This window comes from Hemitrygon akajei, chromosome 6 (assembly GCF_048418815.1).
Source record: "Hemitrygon akajei chromosome 6, sHemAka1.3, whole genome shotgun sequence".
Lineage (NCBI taxonomy): Eukaryota > Metazoa > Chordata > Chondrichthyes > Myliobatiformes > Dasyatidae > Hemitrygon > Hemitrygon akajei.
The window spans coordinates 149,270,486-149,280,811 of record NC_133129.1 but is presented as its reverse complement, the minus strand read 5'-3'; the positions used below and the strand labels follow the sequence as shown (position 1 = coordinate 149,280,811).

At 39.7% G+C, this 10,326-nt stretch overlaps 1 pseudogene; it reads left to right on the top strand.

Moving 5' to 3' along the window:
* Window positions 1–8,606: 8,606 nt before the first annotated feature.
* LOC140729858 (ubiquitin carboxyl-terminal hydrolase 35 pseudogene) lies at window positions 8,607–9,884 on the top strand (annotated as a pseudogene).
* The last annotated feature ends 442 nt before the right edge of the window (window positions 9,885–10,326 follow it).

Below are 10,326 nucleotides of genomic sequence, written 5' to 3'. Positions count from 1 at the left end.
AATCAGGGGGCACATGATAAAATAGGCTGTTGTCAGTGTGGTTTCCTCAAGGGAAAATCTTGCCTGATGAATCTGTTGGAACTCTGAAGAAAAAATAAGCACAACTGAAAAAGGAGAATCAGTTGATGTTGTGTACTTAGATTTTCAGAAGGCCATTGACATAGTGTCACACATAAGGCTGTATAACAAGCTACAAGCCCATGGTATTACAGGAAAGATTCTAGCATGGATAAAGCAGCAGCTGATTAACAGGAGGCAAAGAGTGGGAATAAAGGAAGCCTTTTTTGGTTGGCTGCCAGTAACTGGTGGGGTTCCACGGGTGCAGGGACCGATTCTTTTTACATTATATGTCAGTGATTTGGATGATGGAATTGATGGCTTTGTTACAAAGTTTGCAGATGATACAAAGACAGGTGTACGGGCATGTAGTTCTGAGGAAGTAGGGAGGCTACAGAAGGACTTAAACAGATTAGGAGAATGGGTAAAGAAGTGGCAGATGGAATATGGTGTCAGGAAGTGTCTGGTCATGTGCTCTGGTAGAAGAAATGAAAGGGTTGACTATTTTCTAAATGGAGAGAAGATACAAAAAAACTGTGACCTAAAGGTTCCCTAAATGTTAATTTGCCAGTTGAATCTGTAGTGAGGAAAGCAAATGTAATGTTAACATTCATTTCAAGAGGATTAGAATATAAAAGCAAGGATGTAATTTTGAAATTTAAAAAGCACTGGTGAGGCTTCACTTGAAGTAATGTGAATTGTTTTGGGCCCCTTATCTTAGAAATGATCTGCTGAAAACAGAAAGGGCTCAAAGGAGGTTTACAAAAATTATTCCAGGATTAAACGGCTTATCATATCAAGAGCGTTGGATGGTTCTGGGCCTCTATTCACTGGAATTCAGAAGAGTGAAGGGTGACCTAATTGAAACACATCGAATGGTGAAAGGCCTTGATAAAGTGGATGTGGAGAGGATGTTTCCTATGGTGGGAGTGTCTACAACCAGAGGACAGCCTCAGAATAGAGGGACGTCCTTTTAGAATGGAGATGAGGAGGACGAATTTTTTTAGCAAGAATTATTTGGACTTCTTTGCCACAGGCAGTGGTAGATGCAAGGTAATTATGTATATTTAAGGCAGAGGTTCATAGATTGTTAACTGGTCAGGGAATGAAGGGATACGGGGAGGAGGGGAAGGCAGGAAATTGGAACTGAGAGGAAAAGTGGATTAGCCATGATGAAATGGCAGCAGAATTGATGGGATAGATGGCGTAAATCTACTCCTATATTTTATGGTCTAAAACAGAGCAGGTGATGAAGGGAAACTTACACAGAGCAATGCTTTATAGACTCACCAAATATAATAAAGAAAACCAATTAAATTTCCAAACTTTCTCTTACCTGGGGGGAAAGTCAGCAGTTTAACATATGTGTTTGAATATCCCATTGTTCAGTAATTTTAAAAATTATTAACGCCTACGATAATTTTTCATCTTATTTAATGTATTATTTCTGTATCATTGGTAATGGAAAAACAAAACAATTTCAATTAATATCCATTGCATTTGCCTCTATTTTGGAATGCTTTTAGTTCTATGGCCTTGATAAAAGACTATTTTTACACTTACATTTGGATGCACAACTATGACTTTCATCATGACCTAAATAGATTTTATCATATCTTGATACATACTGAAATTTCAGGTGATGATTTGCAACTTCTATATTTTCAACATTCGGCCTCTTCTCTGTATTGTTTCCATTGTTTTTGTATCCAATAATATTTTTCTGTAACTTGCTAGAATGCTATCAAATGTCAAACAAGGGACATTTATAATGTGTCTCCTTCTCAATAGCAACCCCGAATATCGTTCTTCTTGTCACTCTGGGTTTGTCTCAATAACTTTTGCCCCTGCAGAATGTCAATCAGATTTCAGTTTTGTACTTTAGGTCAGTTTTTCATGACCTTTGGCAAATGAACATAAGAACGTCATAGAAGAAGAAGTAGAACATGTGATCCCTCAAGCCTGCCCTGAATTCAATATGACCACGGCTAATTTACTCTAGATCATGTCCCCTTTTCTATGCCAGTTTCCCAAAGCTCTTTTTTCCCCAAAATCGTTCAAATATTTATCTCTCTCCACTTTAAATATTCCTGTGATCTGACCTCCCTCTCCCTCCGGGACAAAGAATTCCAAAGGTTCACTATTCTTCGGCAGAAGAAGTTTCAACACAGCTCTGTGTTATGACATCATGAAAAGCCAGGACATTGCCAAGCTCTACAAGCTAAAAGTGAGTGCTATTACAAAACATAGCTGATGTTTACAAAATATAATTGTTGTCTTAACTACATGAAGTAACTAATTACCTCACTGTGTAATGGAATAGCAGAATTTTTACCTGTGTCTGAAAGGTGAAATGATAATTTTGAGATTGACTCTAGAGAAGAGACTGGAATCATGACACAATTTAAAAGGTTAGTGGGTAAGACTGTCTCAGCCTGTGATATTCTACATTCCATTTCTCAAACACACTCACCATCTTTATTTGACATCTTCATCACCATAACATTGCATGATACTACATATTCACTGTGGAAAGTGAAAGTTTTTAAATGATATTGCTCAGTAACTTTCTTAGAAGTTAGTTGGAACTTCTTTCTCCTTCGGAGTGAAAGCCATTGTATTGATTGAAAATCAATCCTCACAGGCTGTCTATTGGACTAGGATGAATTCAAACCAAGGAAAACTGTTAAATTACATTAACAGTGCATAAAGTACATAAAAACTATGGAATGATTTAAGTCAGTAATTTAGCCTTCAGATGACTGTTATAAACTGCTGCAGCTTCATTCTTGCAGTTCATGATGTCATCTGAACCCTTCAATTGGATTACTGCCTTGTAATCAGTCCCAGGTTTCCATTACTCTTTATATAAATCCTTTTAGTCACAGAAAATTTACAGTGAAATGATAACTCCATAAAATGTGGCAGCAAACAGCTTATTCATTTAATAGTGATGACTTGCATTGTTAGGTTAGGATTATTGGCCAAAGCAGCATTTTTAGATGCATGGGATTTGGCATCTCTCCATTCCATCTACCTTTATCATACTCAAGTTTTGAATATGAATCAATGATCTTTTTATAACACATCCTGATTTGTAGTTGCCCAAAAGTGTATTGCTTAGTCAATACAATGAGCTTAATTGAATATTGTTTGATGCTAAATCACATTATGTGAAGATCTATCAAATGTCATTTATTGACAATAACAACCAGTCATTTTATTTTAAAAATGTATTCAATCTAAATGCTAATAAATAAAATCTACTCTACTTGGTTAACTCTTGCAGTTTGTGATCATCAGTTTCACTCTTAACTGTTTTTAAGTCTGATAACACTATGTTGCTTCTGTCACTTATTTCAGGAGGAAATCCCTCTAGTTTGTATTTTGTGAACAATTTAAGAAGCATTTGTTCACTTTGCAGAGAGTTAATGCCTGATACATGAGCTTATTTTTGCATTTAGGATTCTTCAATGACTTAATAAATAAACAGTAAGATCATGACATCTAACACGATATATTAATTTACTGAGTTGTTTAAGTGTTTGTATTTCTGTAAGCCTCTGATCATCAGAGACATTTAGGAACAGTGGAACTGAAAGGCTGAGAAGACATGCTGTTGGAAGCCTATTAGGCTTCCACGAGTTGAGACTTAATAACCACGTATGGACTGTTCTGCTTCAGGCAGAGACAGAGTGTAAAGTACTGACATGGCCACACTTAGAGCTAGTGAAGAGGGATGAATTTCCAGTCTTCTGTCATAGGCTAAATAAACTTATAGCACATTCTCTCTTACTTCTCGATGATCAGATGTCACAGTGTATTTCAGCATGAGTCCAATGGCACTAACTTTGTTATTTTACTGCATTTCTTTAGTTGGACTTGTAAATATCCCTGATTCCAGGGTCTTTAAGCCTTTTCTTTATCCACTTGATTCATGACCTAATGTGTAATCTGTTCCATTCTTTCATGTGAAGTTGTCTACACCACCCTGCACTGAAAATCCTTTTGTTTTGCTCCCTTACATATGTGGTGTAACATCCTGTTGGTTGCTGAATTGCTTGATTGTAATTACACTGTTCTTTGTGGTATGGTATCTGAAATTTCCATGGCTTTGGATCAGTTTCAGATCATTTATGCAAATCAGATGCAGTGATAGTTCCAGCTACAAGTCTCAGGGCACATCAACCCTTATTGAATCCAATTTGACATAGTTCTTCTCATGAGTATCTGCTGTTTCCAACCCTGCAGCCAGACTTTTACAAGTTCCAATGGTTTATCTCAATCACCTCAGTTTTAAGTTACATGGAGCTTAGAAAAATAGAGGGCTATGGGTAACCTTAGATAGTTCTAAGGTAAGGACATGTCCAGCACAGCTTTGTGGGCTGAAGGGCCTGTATTGTACTGTAGGTTTTCTATGTTGCTAAAAACAACAGACCCAGCACCGATTCCTGTGGCACACCATTAGCCACAGGCCTCCACTCAGAGAAGCAACTGTCTACTACCACTCTCCAGCTTCTCCTGTGAAGCCAGTATCTTGAATTCCAAGTGACTAAATCTCCTTGACCGAGCTCTCATGCGGGACCTAGTAGAAGGCTTTGCCAAAGTCTAAGTAGACAACATCCACTGCCTTATCTTCATTAACTTTCCTGGTAACTTTCTCAAAAAACTCTGTGATTGGTTAGACTGTCATGATCAGACCAGTGAGGGGCACTGGGTAGCAGTAGGACTCAACGCACCTGAATTTCAGCTTATTAGAGCTGTTTAATGACTACTTTTATCATTAAGCTGTCACTGTGTTTTTCATGATGCTCGTTATGTGAATATGGTTTCTTATGCTTCTCGTTCCTAAATGATTAGTTTCTTGATTTTGACCCACATGGGCTTCCTGTGTTTTATGTTCTATTTAAGGTTATTCTGGACCTGTGCTCATTTCGGAGTCCTGGATTCGAGTACTGTGTGAACCACTGTTCAGTGTGCTCAGCTCCTCAGTAAGTGAGCTCCTAGTTTGATTATTCCCTGTGTTATTCTCCGAATAAATCTTCATCAGTAATTTCTACCATCGAGTCCAGACTTTACTCTGCACCTGGGTCCACTCATCTGAAGATCGTTACAGCAGGACTCAACTAGTTACAGTGGCGTGCAAAAGTTTGGGCACCCCTGGTCAAAATTTCTGTTACTGTGAATAGCTAAGCGAGTAAAAGATGACCCGATTTCCAAAAGGCATAAAGTTAAAGATGACACTTTTCTTTAATATTTTAAGTAAGATTACTTTTTTATTTCCATCTTTTACAGTTTCAAAATAACAAAAAAGGGAAAAGGCCCAGAGCAAAAGTTTGGGCACCCTGCATGATCAGTACTTAGTAATACCCCCTTTGGCAAGTACCACAGCTTGTAAACGCTTTCTGTAGCCAGCTAAGAGTCTTCCAACTCTCACTTGGGGGGTGTTCACCCATTCTTCCTTGCAAAAGGCTTCTAGTTCTGTGAGATTCTTGGGCCGTCTTGCATGCACTGCTCTTTTGAGGTCTATCCACAGATTTTCGATGCTGTTTAGGTCGGGGGCCAAGGCAGAACCTTCAGCTTGCGCCTCTTGAGGAAGTCCAATGTGGATTTTGAGGTGTGTTTAGGATCATTATCCTGTTGTAGAAGCCATCCTCATTTCATCTTCAGCTTTTTTTTACAGACGGTGGGATGTTTGCTTCCAGAATTTGCTGGTATTTAATTCTTCCCTCTACCAGTGAAATGTTCCCCTTGCTACTGGCTGCAATACAAGCCCAAAGCATGATCGATCCACCCCCGTGCTTAACAGTTGGAGAGGTGTTCTTTTCATGAAATTCTTCACCTTTTTTTCTCCAAACATATTTCTGCTCATTGTGGCCAAAGAGTTCTATTTTAACTTCATCAGTCCACAGAACTTGTTTCCAAAATGCATCAGGCTTGTTTAGATGTTCCTTTGTAAACTTCTGACATTGAATTTTGTGGTGAGGACACAGGAAAGGTTTTCTTCTGATTACTCTTCCATGAAGGTCATATTTGTGCAGGTGTCACTGCACAGTACAATAGTGCACCACCACTCCAGAATCTACTAAATCTTCCTGAAGGTTTTTTGCAGTCAAACGGGGGTTTTGATTTGCCTTTCTAGCAATCCTACGAGTAGTTCTCTCAGAAAGTTTTCTTGGTCTTCCAGACCTCAACTTGACCTCCACCATTCCTGTTAACTGCCATTTCTTAATTACATTACAAACTGAGGAAACAGCTACCTGAAAACACTTTGCTATCTTCTTATAGCCTTCTGCTTTGTGGGCATCATTTATTTTAATTTTCAGAGTGCTAGGTAGCTGCTTAGAGGAGCCCATGGCTGATGATTGTTGGGACAAGGTTTGAGGAGTCAGGGTATTTATAAAGCTTTGAAATTTGCATCACCTGGCCTTTCCTAACGATGACTGTGAACAAGCCATAGCCCTAACAAGCTAATTAAGATCTGAGACCTTGGTAAATTTATCTGAGAGCTCAGATCTCTTGGGGTGCCCAAACTTTTGCATGGTGCTCCTTTCCTTTTTTTCACTCTAAAATTGTACAAAACAAAACTAATACACTAATCTTGCTAAAAATGTTGAAAAGAATGTTTCATCTTTAACTTAATGACTTTTGGGGATCAGTTCATCTTTTACTTGCTTAGCTATTCACAGTAACAGAAATTTTGACCAGGGTGCCCAAACTTCTGCACACCACTGTATGTACCCAGCAGATATTGATCACCTTTGCATGGCATTGGCTTGTCAAGGACAGGCAGCAGGGCGGCATGAAGAGTTTCTCCAGGGACACACTTGCATCTTTGCAGAAAGACTCTGATTTTGAGCATTCACCTGTTTCCTGCTACGTGTTCGCAGAACTACTGTGGAGAATGAATTAAGCTGCCAATCCTGGAGCGGCACAAGTCCCTGAGTCTTGCCATGGGTTCTGAAATCAATGCTCCCTAGTCTTTGAATTACTGCTCGCAAATTTCCTCTTGGACAGGAGCAAGATGGCCTGTATAATTTCCCTCCTCTTAGGTGGCTGAAAGACATTCTTGTGACCGGGGATTAGGTGGAAGATTTGGAAGAACTATTGGAAGTGGCCAAAAGAATCAACAACCATGTTTCTGAAAGAAGGAGGGAGAGATCTGGTGAGTTCACCCAGAGGTCTGGTTCTCAGATCTACCCAATGCCTGCCCCAGTTCCTCAATCCAACGCAAATCCCCAGAGTCATCTCCAGAAGAACCAAGGCAACTTGGAAGAACCTAGGTGTCCCCAGCAGAGTGAGAGAGACGTGTAAAGTAGAGATGTTGCTTATTCAGTGGTAAGCCCGGCCATTTCCGAGTCACTTCCCCTGAGTTTTCAAGAAGACTCCAGAACCATTCAGTGAGGGGAGAACTGTAATGGTCCCAAGTCTCTCTCCCATTTCTTCAAGTCCTGGAGCAGTTTTACTATACCTATTGTCTTAGGGGAGACATCAACATTCTGTGAGAGCCCTGGTAGACTCTGGTTTAGTGAGCACATTTTTGGACACCAGACTGGCAGCAAGAATCCAAATTAATAAGGTACGTCTCGACCAGCCTATCTCTGCTATGGCCCTGGATGGTAGACCATTGGAAACTGGACAAATCTTTTATCTTTCTGTTGCTCTCAAGTTGAATATTGGAAGGTACAAAGAGACAAATAGTTTCCATCTTTTATATTCTCCATGATTCTCAAGGATTACTGAATGTTACTATTATCCTTGGTTATCCATGTTTACATCTTCATAATCCTGGGATTAACTGGTCTTCTGGTACCATTCAGGGTTGGTCAACCCAGTGCTGGGATAAGTACCTTCACAGAGGTTTTGAGATGCCTTCCTGAGGTCCCAACTTGCCTTCCCAAGTTTCTGAGCGACCTGGTATGAACCAGGTTGAGTTGCTTCCTGACACACAAGACCAGACTTGAACTCAGTGGAGTTGTCTAGAGTGCCTTCAGAGAATTGGGATTTTTTGGAGGTGTTCAGCAAAAGGAGAGTTCCTATGCTTCCCCCACACAGAGAATACAATTGCACCATCAGTTTACTACCTGATACATGTCCACCTGAGGAAGGTTCTATGCCTTGTCTGTTCCAAAGAGGCAAGCTATGGAGGAATATTCTAGAAATTATGGAGTTACTAACTTGTGGTTGGGGATAGAGATCTTTAAGTTTATTGTCTTCCCCCCTTTGTGTCTGCCAGCTAACTGTTTGAAGGATGATCTCAAGTTGTAACTTTCCATGGATGGCATGTACAAAATTGAATATTTGTTGTATTGGAACCTTGGTGTGATTGAAGTTAAAAAGAAACACTGGTTGAAGGAAATAGAATTGAAAAGACATGAATCAGATTTAGGAAGCTGTGATGTTGCCTTGCCATCAACTTCTGTAAAGCACGTTCTTGTAAGACTCATTTTAGAAGCAGCATAGAACCTCTCAACTGTAAACAGTGCATATCTATGTTTGAGTTGTCTACAAAGTTAATTCTGTTGAGTGATATGCAATTCCAAAAGGATATGGCTGTATCTGATGGGCCATCAAATGCATTGTCCATTGTGGTCCAGTATGAGCCATTGAAAATTATGGATGGATTCAAAACCTGACAAATGGTAATTGCATCATGGATATAAAGATGATGACTGCTTTAACCAATATGATTGATTGGCTTTCATGGCCATTAGCCAATAATACAGGCAAGTGCATTATTGGCTTACTGAAAGGTTTGACTGCTGTGAAGAAGTTCAGCTTTTTGATTGAAATCACACTTTCACAAATTGAACAAGTGTTCTCAAGGCTCTTTTCTTCCCCAGTTGTAAGAGCAGGAGCTTATATGCTGAAATATGGACTTCTAAGTTTCCAACTTTCATCAGAAGCATTTCATGTGCTTGTTCCTCATATACCCAAATTAATGACGTTACTCTCCAACTCTGCAATAAGCTGTCGCAACAACAGTCTGAATTGGTACACTGCATGAACTTACATTTTTCAGACTTCCCTAACCTATATGAACCTGTTACATAAGCACTAAAGGATTTTCCAATTCCAAACAAGAAAAAACTAGAGCAGCTGCTCAATCAGAGTGCCTGATATCACAAAGAAATGCACTGGAACCTTTGTAGTCAAGACTTGTTGCAAGATTGTATACAAGAAGGACACAACTGGCAGATCTTGGCAATACCTACTACAATAACAGTGTCTTTCAGGAATGTTTTAAAGGCTTCTGACTACAGGCATGCTGTTATGCTACTCAAGGAGACTGATTCACAGCCCTTAATGATGAAACTTCAATGGTTATTTGCTTTCCTGGAACAGAGCCAGAGATCTGCCATCTCTCCCAGTAGCTTCTTGAAAGCTTCATCTCCTCCTTGGTTTAAACAAGAGGTGCAACGTGCCCGTTCAGCATATTTAAGATATCTATTGGACCGGGTACATGAGGAAGAGAAAACTAGGAAAGGAATTTCTCATGTGCAGAGACATTCAGGCAGGGAACCACGTTTAGAGGATTGAGATCCAGAGAAATCACTATTAGAAAGAATGGTGGGAAAATGGTGAGTGGGATCCTTTGTCATTGTTGCTGTAATGTTTCCTTCTGAGAGGAAGCTTTTACAGATCTAAACCCAGCATTCCCACCACCTAACAAGTTTCTACAAAGGTGGGATCATTCAAGTGACCCTAATATTTCAATGAAGATTACTAGTGCAGATAATTTGGCATCAGAAGCTGAGCAGCAACACATGATTGCCAAGTCTTCAAACAAGCAGACACACACAAAATATAAAGAGCATTCAGTGTGAGTGGTCCCATTTGAAGTAATCGGTTCCCATGGAAAAGCAACAGAGGAGACTGTAGCACCTAGATTAGTTCCTTGCCACAGAATGATTTTGTAGTGGCCTCTGGGGGGGAAAATGTGTGACTCAGCAAATTGTAGATCAGTGTCTGAGTAAGTGAGCTCCTAGTTTGATTATTCCCTGTATTATTCTCTGAATAAATCTTCATTGTTAATTTCTACTATTGAGTCCTGAATTTACTCTGCACCTGGGTTCACTCATCTGAAGATCGTTACATAGGCATGGTCTACCACACACAAACCCATGTTGACTATCCCTAATTAGCCTCTGTCTATCCATATCCAGTCCCTTAGAATGCCTTCTAATAACTTTCCCACTCTTGATGTTAGGCTCACCGGCCTGTAATTTCCCAACTTGTTCTTAGAGGCTTTCTGAAACAACGGAACAA